Consider the following 18,073-nt stretch of genomic DNA (forward strand, 5'->3'; position numbering starts at 1 on the left):
AGAGATATACAATTGGGGGGGTTACGTTACTTTTTCAAGAAAAGAAGAGAAAACAGCAAATCCCGGTCTCTCATCTTTCTCTCTCTCACATATACATACAAGATACATAAGTTTTTTTGGTGAATTGAGGTGCAGGTAGTTGTTCTCGTTGTTGAGCCTTCTCGTATTTGTGAACGGATCGCTCTGAGATGTTTTATCCTGAAAGTGATATTGTGACAACTCATCACAGCGTAAGCGGGGCAATAATCTTTTCAAGAACAGTCAAGTCTCCTCGAGGGCTTGGAGACTTAGTAGATTCGCAAATTTTGATAAAGTATCATATAGCTAAGTGATTTCCTCATTTCTCATTTTTATATAGTTGTTGATTATAACTTGTTTCGATCTTCGTGATTGTTTTGTTATTTGATTTTATTTGTTTGGTCTTGTTAATTTGTGTTATATAATTGTCCCATTGTTGCGAGTTTCGTTAATATTCCCTACAATCTTGAATAGATTATTTGTTATATTGTTAAATTATCAAGATAGTTAACGAGATTGAGACTCCCAAAGTTGCTAATATCTTTACTTCTGTCACCAAACTTGCACCAGTTGTGCATTCTTCTCAAATCAGTTTTGAGAAGGAGTTTGCTAAACTGAAAGAGGCCCATGAGGAACTTGATGCAATGTTTCAGTCCCTTCAAGATGTCTTTAAGAAAGTTGTAGAAAAGGTACAAGTCACTGAGGCCAAAGTAGGTGTTCCAGTTGACATTCTGAGCAATACTGTGTCTAGAGCTGGTAAGATTGAAGATGGGTTGTCACAGCTTGTCAATGTCCAACTAGGGTTGATAGACATTCCATTTATGCCACTCATGTCTGAGTTAGAGGCTTCACCAGTAATAGGAGTTGTGAATAAAGATGAGTCAGTGGTAAATGGTGAGAATGCATTGGAGACTGATTTGGTTGATAATTCAATTATCAACAATCCTGCCTATAAGACCATGGATTAAAGGATCTTAGTATCTGATTTCTATAATCCTGCGAAAATAAATATAGGATGATGAAAGGAGTGCTTGAGATCAATATGCTATGTGTTTTTGTTGTTTACTGTAATCCCCTAAGTAGCAATATTGCAGTTCTGTGTTTTTCTACATTTCCTAAATGGCTTGACTGAATTTCTGTGTTCATGTTTGTATTTTAGTTGATTTGTAATAGTTGATGGCTGGTAGTATTGGTAGTATGTAACTTGACCTATTTTCAGTTTTATTGGTCATGTTAGTGATACTACAAGTAGTTAAGTTGGCAAGTTATAATCCTTGACTGTAATGTTTAATCATCTATGTAATTCTGATGTTAAAATGAATGAAGTTCATTTTGTTAGTTCTGCATTACTTTGCAAATTCCATTTTCCGGATTTATTAAACAAATGCACTACACTAATGATTGTTATTGTTTCAAATTCTGCAGGAAATCTGATTCTAAAGGTACAAGACCTTAAGATTGAAGTTCTTTTGGTTGTTAAATAATTTAGTATATCAAATTTATATCTCTCTCACTGTATTTTTTATTTGCTGAAATATTGTCTTGGACATGAGTACAGTAAATTTGTTTTGTATACTTAAACTTGTTGTTGTGTCAAATGGTTGACACGCCCCCCTTTTTTCCTTTTTGGTCGAACTATTCCCCCATCCCCTTGTATTTGTTTTTAACAGGTTTTATTTGTTGGAGTTTTTGTTTTGATATTTTATCAAAAAGAGGAAGAGATTATAGTGTAAATTGTAGAAATTATTTGTTTAACAGGAAAAATTTTGATTTTTTTCCAATACAACATGCCAAATTTCTTTTTAACAAAATTTTCATAATAACTTCTAAAATCAATGGACCAAAATGTCATTTCTAAGTGCTAAATGGTCCAAAATGTCACTTTTGAAAATAATGGTCCGAAATGTCACTTCATAACGGCATTTCGTCTTCCGTTTTATTTTTTTAATGCAAAACTGTACATAGTGTGCCGTTTTGGTACTTTATTATTTGTTTTAAAAAAAATTTATAATGTGCAAAACGTTAGTTGAAGTAGCATTTTAGCTCAAAACGGCACATCATATAGTGTTTTGTATCAAAACGGAACTTTATCTACCGTTTTGCGCATAAAAAAAATTCAAAATGCCAAAATATTACACGAAGTACCGTTTTAGATTTTTTGCATAAACGGTACACGATATACCGTTTTGAAGTGACATTTAGGGCCATTATTAACTCCCAAGTGACATTTAGGGTCACCACCCCTATTTCCCCCTCCCCTTGTATTTGTTTTTAACAGGTTTTATTTGTTGGAGTTTCTGTTTTGATATTTTATCAAAAAGAGGAAGAGATTATAGTGTAAATTGTAGAAATTATTTGTTTAAAAGGAAAATTTTTGATTTTTTTCGAATACAACATGCCAAATTTTTTTTAACAAAATTTTCAGAATAACTTCTAAAATAGAATCAATTTATAACAAGTTATACAATTCTCAAAACTAACATGTATAAAATTTTGAAGAAAATCGAATTGTTCAATTTAGGGATGCACATGGGTCGGGTTGGCCGGGTTGGAGACATTTTAGCAACCCGACCCAATTAAATCGGTTTGAAAATTATTAACCCGACCCATAAAAAATAAAAACACGACCCAACCCTACCTCTTATATGTCGGGTTGGTTCGGTTTGGGTTGGGTTAAACGGGTTTTTAGAAGTTCACCAGTTACATTAGGTAAAATCTCAACTGTTACATTAACAATAGTATATGAAGTTTGTTAAAACAGTGCATGTAAAGTAAATGAATATGGATGTTTATATAGGATTGGCCAAATTACATGCACATCAAATGCACTAAAAAATGTTAGCGCAATGCTGAATACTTTGATTAATAAATACTTGTTAGTCAAAGAAACCAAGTAAATATTAGCTAATTTGCCAGCATAGTGATACCACATGTATAAAATAGAAATGTATATACTATATATTTATACGAATAAATTAAAAAATCGGGTTGGGTTGGGTTGGTTAAAAATAACTTAAAACTCATATCCAACCCATCAAAGTCGGGTTGACGTATTTTTAACCCAACCTAATATCGGGATATAACGGCTCGGTTTAATCGGCCGAAAATAGGGTCGGTTTGGGTTGGTTTGATCGGTTTCGTCAACCCATGTGCACCCCCTAGTTCAATTCGAATGGAAATGATATTCAAGGTTGAGAAATTGAAATTCTTAAAATTCAATACTTATTATATAATGGATCAAACAAAAGGATATTGATAAGTATGGTACACTTATCAAAATGGGTAAAATATTTCTAACCCTGTATGATTTTAATTAACGCAAAATTACATACTTGTTTGTTTAAATGACACATGTTTTCAAAAATGAAAAAAAAATACTTTTATCACTTTAGGGGAAGTGTCAATTAGATTTCTAAAATCTATAAACTGCATATAGATAGATGCATACACGTAGGGGAAGTAATTGTTCACACACGTATTTAATTTTATACTCGTAGTTTTAACAAAATATCAAAATGGGAAGATTGTGAGATACAGTCTTTTTCGTAGGTTTTGATTATTTTGTTTAAAATAATTAAGTGTGAAATTAAATTAGTAATCTAGGAAGTAACTAAAACAGATAGTAATCCTCCCCTAGGTTTGTATTTGTAGCATTTTCCGAGAATCAAGTCAATATCAGTTTATCCATACTTTTATCCCTAAAATATTTTCCGACAAAACTTAAATGACATAATTTGGGATAGATATATCAACTTGATGATATGCTCTAATCTAAGTTGTTTCCGTCAAAGAAATAACAGGCAACAGCTAAACACACAAAAATCGAGAATATTCAAAATACCACTTTTACGAGTTTCAATTGTCAAAATTATTTAAAAGCGTGTTGATCTTAAATGATTTACTCTCATATATATTTGATATATATAAATATCAAATTATCTTGTCAAAAGTCGTGTCAACAGGTCAAATACAGATTTTATTCCGAAGAACCCTGATATGCTTATTTATCCGGATAAAATAAATATAAATTCAGATATAATTATTCCTTGGACCTCATAGTCATTATTATTTAATGAATATTATGTTTGAATATATATATCAAGTCAAAACTTTTTTCTGAATTGTCGGTAAAGACAAATGACTTTTTCGGTCGTTCCGGAAGGCCGTTTTAATATTCGAAAAATCCGAAACAATACTTAAAAATATATTTATGAATTGAAACTTTGGATTTGACATAAATATATTTATTTCTAATATTGGTAGGAATTTCATTATTTTTTCATTACTTTTTTCCGGGACCCCTAAAATCAGTTCGTAACTGATTTATCGGCCGCTTAAAAGTCATATATGGTTAAATGATTTTAAGGTGAAATTTTTACCATGATCCCCTGGGATTATTTCTAGAGGATCCCCCAAATTTCATATTTTTTGAGTGATTTCTCAATTTAATACAAAAATGTATTTTTATTTGTCTTTCTCGCATTTATTCGCTTTATTTTGAGATGTATAAATATGTATGTTAGATCACACACACTGTAGAAGGGGGTTGAATACAGTGTTTACTACAATCAAATCGAATATAAGAACTCAAGTAACAAAACACAGATTTTATTCAACACAATAAACTCTGTTACAAAGAATTGTTCTCTCTCAGTGATGAACAAATTATCACGAGAGCTGCTAGGGTTACAATGAATAATAATTTCAATTAAGATAACACATATAGTATAAACCCTATGTCTGTGTTTATATACTACACAATTACAAGATAATCTTCTAATTGATATCAAATATGATTCTGCTTCCTAATATATATCAATCAGTTATCTTCTCTTCCAAGTATTCTATTCTTCATAGAAATCTTCTTCATGCATATCTCTTCTTATGTTTGTCTTGATCTTCTTTCCTTTCAATCATCCGCCTTCCTTATCTGAAAGTCTCCTTAAGTCCTGATATTATCTCTTGATAAATATCTCCTGATAACTTAAGTTCTGATATCTTAAGTCCTGACTTCAATATAAGTACTGATTTCCAGTTAAGTCCCGATTTATCCTGTTAAGTAAGATCTGAAAACTAAACACAAATCATATTAGACATGACATCACAAATATATCTAACAATCTCCCCCAACTTGTAAATTAGCATAATATACAAGTTTAACAGATATTTGATGATGTCAAAAATATTAAGTACAAATAGTACAAATGCATGAGAATTTGACTAGATAACTACAACTTATAGTCCTTGTAGCTTTACCATCCTTAAAGTTTGATTTCAGCTTCAGTCTGTATATCCTTCAGAATTTAAGCAGTTGTAGATCTTTGACTTGGCTTCAATTTCTGATCTCTTTGATGTCAGGAGTTGTTCTGAGATAGTTCTTCAACATACATCTCTCAGAATATTCAAGTTCATTGACCATCCTCCTTTTAGCATTCTTTAGTTCAACTGTATCTTCACCAGTTTGAAAAATAGCAGCCCTGAGATCATTTATCTTAGCTTTCCTTATATCCTGATCTAGTCTGATAATATAGGCGTTATCAGACTCTAGATTGAATTCAAGTCCCTTAATACCAGAAAATGTAGTGATGATTTTGGCGGTATTAGGCTTCATTTCAACAATATCTCCACTGTGAGATATGTACTTAGGACAATATGGGCTGTCAGACTTTACCGAGTAAAGCTTCTTCTGTCTTTGAATATTTGATTTTAAATAACCTGCAACACCATCTGTTGATCTGTTTTTCACTTTAAGTAGAAATAGAACATGTTCCAGTTCTTCAAAATACTTCAATGGAATAGCATTCTCCCTGATTTGGAATACCCTCCCATATGTCATAAAATATAACATGATATCTTCTTTCAAAATAGAGTGGTAAACCATTTGTACATATTCAAGTTGATTCAATCTCTCAGGAGTTGCTCCTACTCCTGGTTCACTCAAGGAAGTTGGATCATTGGTAGTGTTGTGTACTCTCCTTTCTTTAGAACTACCCAATCCTGATTTGTCTCTTGCTTCCTTTCCTGTAACAACTCTTGCTTCAAAACCACTTGATGTAGTCTTAAAAAGTTGAGTCTGTTGAGCTTTTGTAAATCATGGTAGTAGCATCTTTGAAGGTTTAACATGAGCAATATCAGAGGTTTCCTTTTCCTTATCTTCTGATATCAAGCCAACTTGAGCTATGTCAGAGATTGCTTGCTTCACTAAAATATCATAATTTACTAAGTCCTGATCTTGAACAACATGAGCTCTGTCAGAGGTTGTTTGAATATTCCTTTTCTTCAAAATCAGACTAGCATCTTCATCAGATTTTTCTTCCAGATCCATGACTGGCATATATACCTTTACAGGTTCACCAATTTTTTCTTTGCCCTTGGATCTAGGATCTACCTCCACTTGTGATTTGGCTTTGGTTGCCTCAGAATTTGTCTTTTCTTTTATCACAATGCCCTTAGGCTTAGGTGGCTTCTTTTCCATGACTTGAGCTTTGGACTTTGACTTGACATTTTTTGCTTTAAGTCTGGCTTCTTTTTCCTTTAGACTTTCAATATCCATGCCTGGATTGTCTTTTAGGAATAACCTTTTGGAAATCTCTTCATCAAGTTCCAGATGTTCACTAGAACTTATCCTTTTACCAGTATCAAAACTTATTCTTCTCCCAGTATCAGAACTTGTTCTTTGACTTGTAATTCCAGCTTTACTTGATGAAAAACCTTTGCCTTAACCATGACCTCTACCCATTCCAGAGTTTCCCTGGTCATCATTTCCATCATCCTTACCCTTCAGTACTTGACTAGATTTGTATTTGGACTTAATCACTTTCTCCCCCTTTTTGGCATCAGCAGGTAAAAGAAGAGAGACAAGCAATTCCACTGAGGATTGGATCTCATTGAGTTGAGTTTGCTGAGAAGCTTGATTCTTTAGAATTTCAGAAATCTGATCTTGTTACTTCTCCTTAGTCTTTTCAATATACCCAATTCGGTCAAATGCTGGATTGAAAAATCTATTCTTTTCCTATTTTATATTCATATCTTGCTGGATCATAGATTCTTGAATTTTATTCACCTAGTCATGAGTTATTGAGTGTTGACCTTGAATGTGCCTTGTACTCAATGCAGTAACTCTTAGTTGTGCCTTGAAGTCATCATTTATCAGCATTTGATCAGCCTTAGCAAGGTGCTCAGCAATAATTTTTTCAGTAGGAACAAAACTAACTGTATTCCATTCCTTATTCCACTCCTTTCCTCTAGGAGTTTCACTCCAAGGTAATGGTGCATCCTCTCTAACAAACTTCTTGATCAAATCAGCTTTGTTAACTATTTGTTGAGGTGCATGTCCTGAAGGACCAGCTGCATTAGCATCTAGATTAGTAGCAGCTTCACCAGTAGATTCAACATTATCAGCATCAGAACTTACAGAGCCTGCAGTATCAGCATCCTCTGATAAAATAACAATATGTGAGGCTATAGAGACTTCAATATCATCCTCTAAATTCTGATATGCAACTAAGTTCTGATCAACATCCAAATTTTGATGCCCACCTAAAATCTGATCTTCATCATCTAGATTCAGAATTGGTGTTGTTGGAATATTTGCATTGAAATCAGCATCCAAAATTGGTGTTGTTGGTGGAGTGAGTTGAGTTGGTGGAGCTTTCAAGTACAGAACCTCAGGCACAACCAAGTTATGTATGTCTATTTCAGCACTTGTACCTGGGTCTTCAGTATGTACTGGATCAACTATAGGAGACACAGACAGTGGTGGTGTAGATTCAGTGGCTTCAGCAAATTCTAGTTGTTCAGAAGGAAGAGATTCAATCACAATTGGTTCTGTCGGGATCAGAGATTCCTGACCCCCTTCCTTAGCTGCTTCTTTCTCATCTTCTGAATCTGACTCAACTGTGTCCCTGTGAGCTCTTTGTTTCTTCACTTTCTTCAAGGGAGGAGACACTGTGGGAGCTTTATCATTAGAATTTATCTTTCTAAGCCTTTTGAGGGGCCTAGAACTCCCAATTTCAGTATCTTTCTGAGAAGTGATCTTCTCAGTTTCTACAACAACAGGTTCTGATAGGTTGAACCTGTACCTCCATTGCTTTCTCAAATCATCAAAATTTATTATTGACCATTATTAAATCAAAACATTTATCACAGGATAAAATTTAAAATTGATGAAGTAAAGATTAATAAATTGTAATTAAAACATGCCCAATCACAGAATTTGAGAAACAAAGATCAAATATTGCAATTAAATAAAATTTCATTCACATATCAGATGATTACATTTGATAAAATTTATCAATTACATGCAAAAAGTACAAGATAGAACTAATCTTAAAATCTTAACATCAACAGCCTTAGTCCTAGTCTAAGAAGACCTAACGACTAGATTCTTCTGCTGTTGACGAAGAGCACTGCAAGACGAATGATTCGTTCTTGCTGATGGAGAGCTTCTCTCCTTTCCTCTTCCAGACGATCACAATGGAGATAATAGTCTATATAAAAGAATAAGAGGTCTGTGTGAACCTCTTGTGGAACTGAGTTCCAGATCTCTTCAGGAATGACAGTTACATGCCACTCCTGTCGCCAATCATCATTACTCAACTCGATATTAAAAGTATCATAGTTCAGGAGCAAGTTGAAATGAACCATGTTTTTGATGAGTATGTAAAAAGAGTGAGTTTGTGAGAAAATGGAAGATGTATTGGCTGGAATGAATAGTTGGTTTAAATAACCAATAGAATACCAAGAGACGCAAGGAGTATTTAATAGTTACAGGTAAAAGTAATGATACCTCGTCTCCCTAAACCAATGTGTACTTATAACAGTCATTAAACGATCTAAAGCCAGAGTTAATGGGCACGGGAAATAATAACAATTATTGTGCACATGTAGGTTTTCAAGACATACATGCTAACCACTAACCCATAATGATTTTGACTATTTTATCTCACATAAACCAATATTCTGAGAAAATATAACCATACAAGTAATGACCAAAAATCAACCAAGTAAATAAATACTGCCACGTCAGCATCAGAACTTGATTATCATCAGAATTTAAAAGTCATCAAAATATGGCTCCTTAACTCGAAAAGTGAATGTTTTATTCATGTAATTCTTCACACAAATACTGATTTGGTTTCATCAGAACTTAATCATTAGAACTTCCAACAGAACTTGTCCTCAGAATTTATGCAACTGACACTTAAACTGTTCATCTAAAACAACATTTATCACCACAGTAATTTTCATCATTCATATGGAGTGTATGTATGTGCAATAAGCTAAATATCAGACAAAGAGTAAAGTCTGATTCACTTCAGTACATCTTAGAAATAAGGCATAACTAAGAACTTTGCTCAAAATCTGTCACTATTCTGAAGTCTACTATAGAATGAGTTCATGCATGAGTCCACCTCAACTGTTTTGTGCTCATTTTATGCATCTTTTGAAATTCCATTTTACAGTGGTTTCTCAGTGTAAGTGAGTCACGACTGCTTATCAAAATTTATGTTATTATCAGAGTATTTCTCCAGTAATCAGAGAATGTGAAAAGTCACCAAGAAAATTTTATTTGCTTTTCTAATGCACATTACTTAATACCAGCAATGCACTTGGGTCTTCCCTTTCACATATATTTTTCTCTAGATCTCAAATGAGTACCTGATATTTATTTCTTTTCTTTTTCTTTTGATAAGTGAGGCTTATCAGCACTTAGTACATTCATAAGATTTACCAACATCAGAACTTAAGAGATAAGACGCACTATTCTAGTTTTTGACTTATTAATAAGATACACAAAGTAAACATAACTAAGCTCAGTATCAGAATTTGCTTGTGTCAAAAGATTTTCACATAAACAATTACTTCAAACATGGGATCTTTAGTATATTTAAAGACTACTAGGTCAGCATCTAGCACAATTTTCCTCATTGGATTGAATAGTCACAGAAACATTCATATCACTATCAGAGTTTAGAAATTCTCATTAGACAACAATCAGCACTTAGAAAATTTCAATTTAAGCACAGAATACACAAAGATAGTAATATCAGTAAATACTGATCATAAAGTCTGATATATCAGAACATAAACTAAGCATATTTAGAGAAAGAACCTGAAACTATTCCAAGTTCATTTACCAATCTAGTAAAAGTAGCTTCACATAATGGGTTTTTGAAGATATCTACTAGTTGTTGATCTGTTGGAACAAAATGCAATTCCACTGTACCTTCATCCATATGTTCCCTTATGAAGTGGTACCTTATGCTGATGTGTTTTGCCATTGAGTGTTGAACTGGATTACCTGTCATAACAATAGCACTTTGATTATCACAGTAAATAGGGATTTTAGAATATGTTAACCCATAATCCAGTAACTGATTCTTCATCCAAAGAATCTGTGCACAACAGCTTCCTGCGGCAATGTATTCTACTTCTGCAGTTGATGTGGAAATTGACTTCTGTTTCTTGCTAAACCAAGAAACCAATCTGCCTCCAAGAAATTGGCAGCTTCCACTTGTGCTTTTCCTGTCAATTTTGCATCCTGCAAAATCTGCATCTGAGTAACCTATTAGCTTAAAGTTAGATTCTCTAGGATACAACAATCCCAGATCAGCTGTACCCTTAAGGTACTTGAAAATTCTTTTTACAGCTGTTAAGTGAGGTTCTCTTGGATCTGCTTGAAATCTTACACAGAGACAGGTAACATACATGATATCAGGTCTACTTGCAGTTAGATAGAGTAGTGAGCCAATCATACCTCTGTAATTAGTAATATCTACTGATGTACCAGTATCCTTATTTAATTTTGTTGCAGTGGCCATAGGAGTGGATGCACTTGAACAATCTTGCATTCCAAATTTCTTCAACAAATTTCTGGTGTACTTAGATTGACAAATAAAAGTTCCTTCTTCATTCTGCTTGACTTGAAGGCCCAGAAAATAGCTAAGTTCTCCCATCATACTCATTTGATATCTTGACTGCATTAGCTTGGAAAACCTTTTACAAAGTCTGTCATTTGTAGAACCAATAATGATATCATCAACATATATCTGCACCAAAAGAAAGTCCTTTCCATTGTTGAGAGAGAATAAGGTTTTGTCAATAGTCCCTCTGTTAAATCCACTTTCCAGAAGAAACTGGGCTAATGTCTCATACCATGCTCTTGGAGCTTGCTTAAGGCCATAAAGTGCTTTATCAAGTCTGTAGACATGATGAGGAAATTTTGAATCTACAAAACCTGGAGGTTGTTCAACATATACTTCTTCTTCCAATTCTCCATTAAGAAAAGCACTTTTTACATCTATTTGAAAGACTGTAAACTTTTTGTGAGCAGCATAAGCCAAAAATATCCTTATGACTTCCAATCTAGCAACTGGTGCAAATGTTTCATCATAATCAATTCCCTCCTGTTGAGAATATCCTTTTGCAACCAGTCTTGCTTTATTCCTTGTAATTATGCCATCACTATCAGTTTTATTTCTGAACACCCACTTTGTACCAACAACTGATATGTTCTTTGGTCTTGGCACTAGGGTCCAGACTTTGTTTCTTTCAAATTCATTTAACTCTTCCTGTATTGCTTGCATCCAGTCAGCATCTTGAAAAGCTTCTTCCACTTTCTTTGGTTCAGCCTGAGAAAGAAAAGTGTGATAGAGACATTCATTTGATGTAGCTTTTCTAGTTTTGACACCTGCATCAGGATTTCCAATAATTAAGTCAGGTGTATATGCTTTTGTCCACTTCCTTGCAGATGGAAGGTTATCTCTAGAACTGGATGCTCCCCCATGATCCATGTTGTCTCCATCAATATTTTCTGATGCTCCCCCTGAAATTATGCTCTCTGAGTTGGATCCTTCAGAATTTGAGTTTCCAGAATTATCAGTATTTGAGTTTCCAGAATTATCAGTATTTGAGTTTCCAGAATTATCAGAACTTGGCCCATCAGAACTTGATGAATCAGAACTTGAAAAACCTGTTCTAGATTCTGATGCTTCTTGAGAAGTGGTAGTATCTTCAATATGCTCCTCCTGCACAGGTGCATTTTCCTTTGGCGTAGTTACCCCAGTTTCAATAACATCAGAGTTTAATCCATCAGAGTTTGCAGTATCAGGATTTAGACTGTCAGGATTTAGACTGTCAGGATTTAGACTGTCAGGAGTTACAGAATCAGAATTTAAAACTTCATTCTCAAATCTCAGCTGATCATGATCATTGAAATCTTTAAGTCCTGTAATCTTCTTGTCATCAAAAGAGACATTGATAAATTCCATGACAACCCTTCTTCTTAAATTGTAGACTCTGAAGGCTTTTGTGGAAAGTGGATATCCAACACAAATTCCTTCATCAGTTTTTAGATCAAATTTGGATAGTTGTTCAGGATGAGTCTTAAGAACAAAACACTTGCATCCAAATACATGAAAATACTTCAGATTTGGCTTATTTTTCTTCACCATCTCATATGGTTTCTTTTTATGCTTGTTGATAAGTGTTGCATTCTGAGTAAAACAAGCAGTTTGCATAGCTTTAGCCCAAAAGTAGGTTGGTAACTTTGCTTCATCAAGCATAGTTCGTGCAACTTCAATAAGAGTTCTATTCTTTTTTTCAACAACTCCATTTTGCTGTGGAGTTCCAGGAGCAGAGAATTCCTGCTTTATTCCATGGTCTTTGCAGAACTCTTCTATAATCAAATTCTTGAACTCAGTGCCATTATCACTTCTTATGATTTTCACAGAGTCTTTAACCAATTTATCCAGTTGTTTGACATGATCAATCAAGATATATGCAGTTTCACTTTTTATGTGCAAGAAATACACCCATGCGTATCTGGTGAACTCATCCACTATGACCATAACATATTTCTTCTTTGCAATAGACATGACATTCACTGGACCAAATAGATCAACATGTAGTAGGTGATAAGGCTCAAGAATTGAAGATTCAGTCTTGCTCTTGATTGAAGATTTTCTTTGTTTTGCCTTTTGACATGAATCACAAAGGCCATCAGGAGCAAATATTGATTTTGGCAGTCCTCTCACAAGATCTTTCTTGACTAGTTCATTTATATTGCTGAAATTTAAATGAGAGAGTTTCTTGTGCCAATCCCGGCTTTCTTCAATTGATGCTCTACTTAACAGACAGATTGCAGAACCATCAGTACTTGTTGAAATCTTAGCTTCATAAATGTTACCATGCATGTATCCTTTCAGAACAACTTTGCCTGTAGATTTGCTTACAACTTCACATTGTTCTTCAAAGAAATCCACATGATAACCTTTGTCAAAGATTTGACTAACACTCAGTAAATTGTGTTTAAGTCCTGAGACTAGAGCTACTTTTTCAATGATGACATTCCCAATATTGATATTGCCATATCCCAGAATTTTTCCAATATTGCCATCTCCATAAGAAACACCAGGGCCAGCTTTCTCCACAAAGTCTGATAGCAGGGCTTTATTTCCAGTCATATGTCCTGAACATCTACTATCCAGAACTAGGATGTTTTTCCTGTTGCCCTACAATCACAAAGACTACTAATGATTAGTTTTAAGGACCCAAACTTGCTTGGATCCTTTGGCCTTATTAAGTTTGTTAACATTTGCAGCGGATTTAACATCAGATTTTATGTTAACATTTTTCTTATAAGAATTTACAGTATCAGACTTTGTATCAGAACTTACACTAGAAGGAACGATGCTAACTTTCTTTAAAAAAGGTTTAATTTGATAATAATCATAGTACAAACTATGATATTCCTTCCAAGTATAAATGGAATGCCATAAACTACCACAATGAAAAAAAAGATTTTGTGGCCTATATCTAACAGACTGACTCTTAACTCCTGATTTTGAAGGTAAGGAGTTTATGTTCTTATTCTTCCTGCAAAAAGAAGCCAGATGGTTAGAATTTCCACAGTTATAACATTTCTTTGTAGGAGCATTAGGAACAGGCATATAATCATTGCTTTTATTCACACCTTCCTTTCCATTCCTATTTTTCCTAGGTGGCTTTACCTTGTTTACATTCTTAATATCTTTCAGCTTATGCTTAAGCTGCTTTTTTGTCATTAAGCCTATGTTAACTTTAGTTGGCTTATCCTGTTTTGGTTTGTCAGAAGCTAATTTCTCTTTAACTTCTGATTTATCAATATCAAACTTTACAGCTACAAACTTAACAGGATTTACCTTTGGCTTTTGTTTAATAACTATAGGCTCAATTTCTACAGTTCCTTTATTATTCTTATCATCTCCATAACCTAAGCCCTCTTTCTAATTTCCACTACTTAACAAATTCTGAGTTGTTCTGTCAGAGTTAGTCCAAGTCCTGATAATCTCTCTTTCCTTTTCCAACTCAATTTTTAGAGATTCATTCATTTTAAGCACTTCATCTCTAACATAGAAAGCATCATCTCTATCTTTCTGAGTTTGATGGGACATAACTAACTCTTTTTCTAAATAATCATTCCTCTTTTTATAAGCAAGATTTTCAGAAGTTAATCTTTCACATGTTAAAGTTTGATCTCTGTTACTAATGAACATGGTTTTAAGATATCTTCTCAACTCAGTAATATCATCAGTATGAAAATCATAAGTTGTTTGAGGTACCTTTAACTCAGCAGCTTCAGAACTGCTATCAGCATTTGCAATCAAGGCATAGTTCACCTCACTTTCAGAATATGAAGTGTTTGTCCAGCTTTTCTTCTTTGTGACAAGAGCCTTGCCTTTGTCACTTTTTCCTTTCTTGCAATCAGGAGATATGTGGTCTTTCTTATCACAGTTGTAGCATTTGACATTTGAGTGAACTCCTCTGTCAGACTTTCCTCCTTTGCCTTCAGATTTTCTGAAACCTTTCTTATCAGAACTTGCACCTTTCCTGGAAAACTTCTTTCCCCTTCTGAATTTCCTGTATGCAATCTTTGTGATTCCTTTCACCATAAGAGCACACAGCTTCATCATCTCTTCATCAGGGTCCATCTCAGATAGACTTTCAATTTCTGAATCCTCATCACTGTCAGAACTTGATGACTCAGTATCAGACTTTGTGATGAGAGCCTTTCCTTTACCTTTCTTTGAGACAGCCACTTTAGGGGATTCCTCCTCAGCCCTAAGAGCAACTGTCCTTGACTTTCTCCCATGCCTCTTGCTTCTTTGATCCATCTCAAGTTCATGAGTTTTGAGCATACCATAAATTTCATCAAGAGTAGTTTCATCAAGAGCATAGTTGTCTCTTATAGTTGTGGCCTTCAAATCCCAACTTTCAGGAAGAGCTAAAAGGAATTTGAGATTAGTATCTTCAAGATCATATTCTTTATCCACCAGTGATAGATCATTCAAGAGTTTGACAAATCTATCATATAAACCAGTTAATGACTCATCAGGTTTTGAGTCAAAGTGCTCATACTCTTGAGTGAGTATAATCATCATGTTCTTCTTAATTGAATCAATTCCCTGGCATCTTGTCTCCAAGGCATCCCATATCTCCTTTGCAGTCTTGCAGTTAATTACCCTGTTTGACATGACATTATCAATGGCACTGTGCAGCAAATGTCTTACCTTTGCATCCTTTGCAATAAATGAGATATCTTCAGCTGTATATTCACTTTTCTCCTTTGGTACAGTCTGTGCTGGCTGATCTGCAACTACAACAGAGAGCTTGGTTGGTTTATGTGGTCCTTCATTAATTCTGTCAAGGTATTCTGGATCTATAGCTTCCAGAAACATAGACATCCTCACCTTCCATATGGGATACTCAGAAGGTTTCAGTATGGGAACCCTAATAGTCTCATATCGATTATAGATTTGAGTCTTTGGAGTTTCTTCAGTTTTGGTGGGCTTGGTTGGAGTTTGTGATTCTTCAGACATGATTGTTTTTGGATCTTTACTGTATGTATGTTAACAGATTGCTCTGATACCACTTGTTAGGTCACACACATTGTAGAAGGGGGTTGAATACAGTGTTTACTCAATCAAATCGAATATAAGAACTCAAGTAACAAAACACAGATTTTATTCAACACAATAAACTTTTTTACAAAGAACTGTTCTCTCTCAGTGATGAACAAATTATCACGAGAGCTGCTAGTGTTACAATGAATAATAATTTCAATTAAGATAACATATATAGTGTAAACCCTATGTCTGTGTTTATATACTACACAGTTGCAAGATAATCTCTAATTGATATCGAATATGATTCTGCTTCCTAATATATATCAATCAGTTATCTTCTCTTCCAAGTATTCTATTCTTCATAGAATTCTTCTCCATGCATATCTCTTCTTATGTTTGTCTTGATCTTCTTTTGTTTCAATCAACCGCCTTCCTTATCTGAAAGTCTCCTTAAGTCCTGATATTATCTCTTGATAAATATCTCCTGATAACTTAAGTTCTGATATCTTAAGTCCTGACTTTATTATAAGTACTGATTTTCAGTTAAGTCATGATTTATCCTGTTAAGTAAGATCTGAAAAACAAACACAAATCATATTAGACATGAAATCACAAATATATCTAACAATGTAAAATATGAGGAACGTTTTTAAATCATAAAATATGTTATACAACAGCTCTTGGATGCTTGCAAAGGTCAACCAACATTTTCCTTAATTTAAGGAAGCTTGTTCCCATTTTTTGCCACATTTTGTCCTATTTATACACCCCTCCTCATATGCATTCCCTAAGCCACTTTGAGCAAGAAAAATGCTGGAGCTCTGCCATTCTAAAACCTCTCATTTTCAGTAGCAAAAACCTCTCCAAAGTTCTAGCAAACAAGCCTTTTTAATTCTTAAGTTTCATACCTTTAAAAGCTTGTTTTGGCCCCTTTCTTGCTCAAATCTCTCACACCTTGTAACACTTACTTAGGCAACTTAAATAACACTTTCTTGCATCCTCTAAGTGTCCCAAAAACCATCCAAAAGTTGGTTTTTATTGTCCTTACTCCGGCCAATTATCCGGCCATTTTTTCGGCCACTCTCCGGTAACTTTTCGGGTTCGTTTTGGTGTGTTTTTCGGTTTCGATCCTAACTCGTATCTCTTGTAACTCAATCTTTAATTTAAGAGGGGTTTTATCCTTTGGAAGGTCAAGAGTGATAAGTTAGTTAATATTTGTATTAGTGCTTAATTGTTCGATCTTTTGCACAAATATTCCGTTAGTTTATATTTTTGTGTATTCATGCTAAACTAGTTAAATCTTGTTAGTACACATAATTTGTAAACATATTTAGTAGAGCTTATACCTCATCCACTCTCTCCTAAATTAGTTGTTAATATTCCGTAGATCTTTATCCGGAATAAAATTCAACTCCGATTTACTTAAATTCCGAGTCGAGGAGATTTTGTATAAGTCGATATACGATATAAACAAATAACCTCCTTGTTGTGTTAAAGTAAGTAAGAAGTTCATATTCCGAGTTAGAAGCACTTCGTATAAATCTCATATAGAGATATAAACGAAAGCTTCCTTGTCAAATATTTACTAAACGGTTTTTTTTATTTCCGAGTTGAAGTTGATTTGTATAAGTCGAAAGTAACCACATAAATAATAAAATTTTCGTCCGAAATAGAAAGTAACTTAAAGACTCGCTCTTATTCCGAGTTAGAAGCTATTTGTATAAATCTCATTATAATTATAAGAGATATAAGCAAAACGCTTCCTTGTTGAATATTTGCAAGTTAGTCCGTTTTATTTCCAAGTTGAAGTAAAATTTGTATAAGTCGATATACTACGATATAAACAAATACTTCCTTGTTTGAAATAAAAAGAGACTTAAACTAACTAAATTCCGAGGTTACGAATTTTTGTATAAATCTCGTTATAATTATAAGAGGCATAAGTAAAACATCTCTTGTTGATTATTAGTAAGTTTGTTACAACTTCGAATCCTAGTTGAACCCAACTTGTATAAATCTCACTATATTATTTAGAGATATGAGCAAAACTTCCTCGTTGATTTAAATAAGTTAAAATAAATTCGAACATTAAGTTCAATGTTACTCGTATAAATCTCATCTACTTTAATTAGAGATATACACGAGCCTTACTTACATTGTTCTTGAAG

The sequence above is a fragment of the Apium graveolens genome, chromosome 5, assembly GCF_009905375.1.
Source record: "Apium graveolens cultivar Ventura chromosome 5, ASM990537v1, whole genome shotgun sequence".
NCBI lineage: Eukaryota > Viridiplantae > Streptophyta > Magnoliopsida > Apiales > Apiaceae > Apium > Apium graveolens.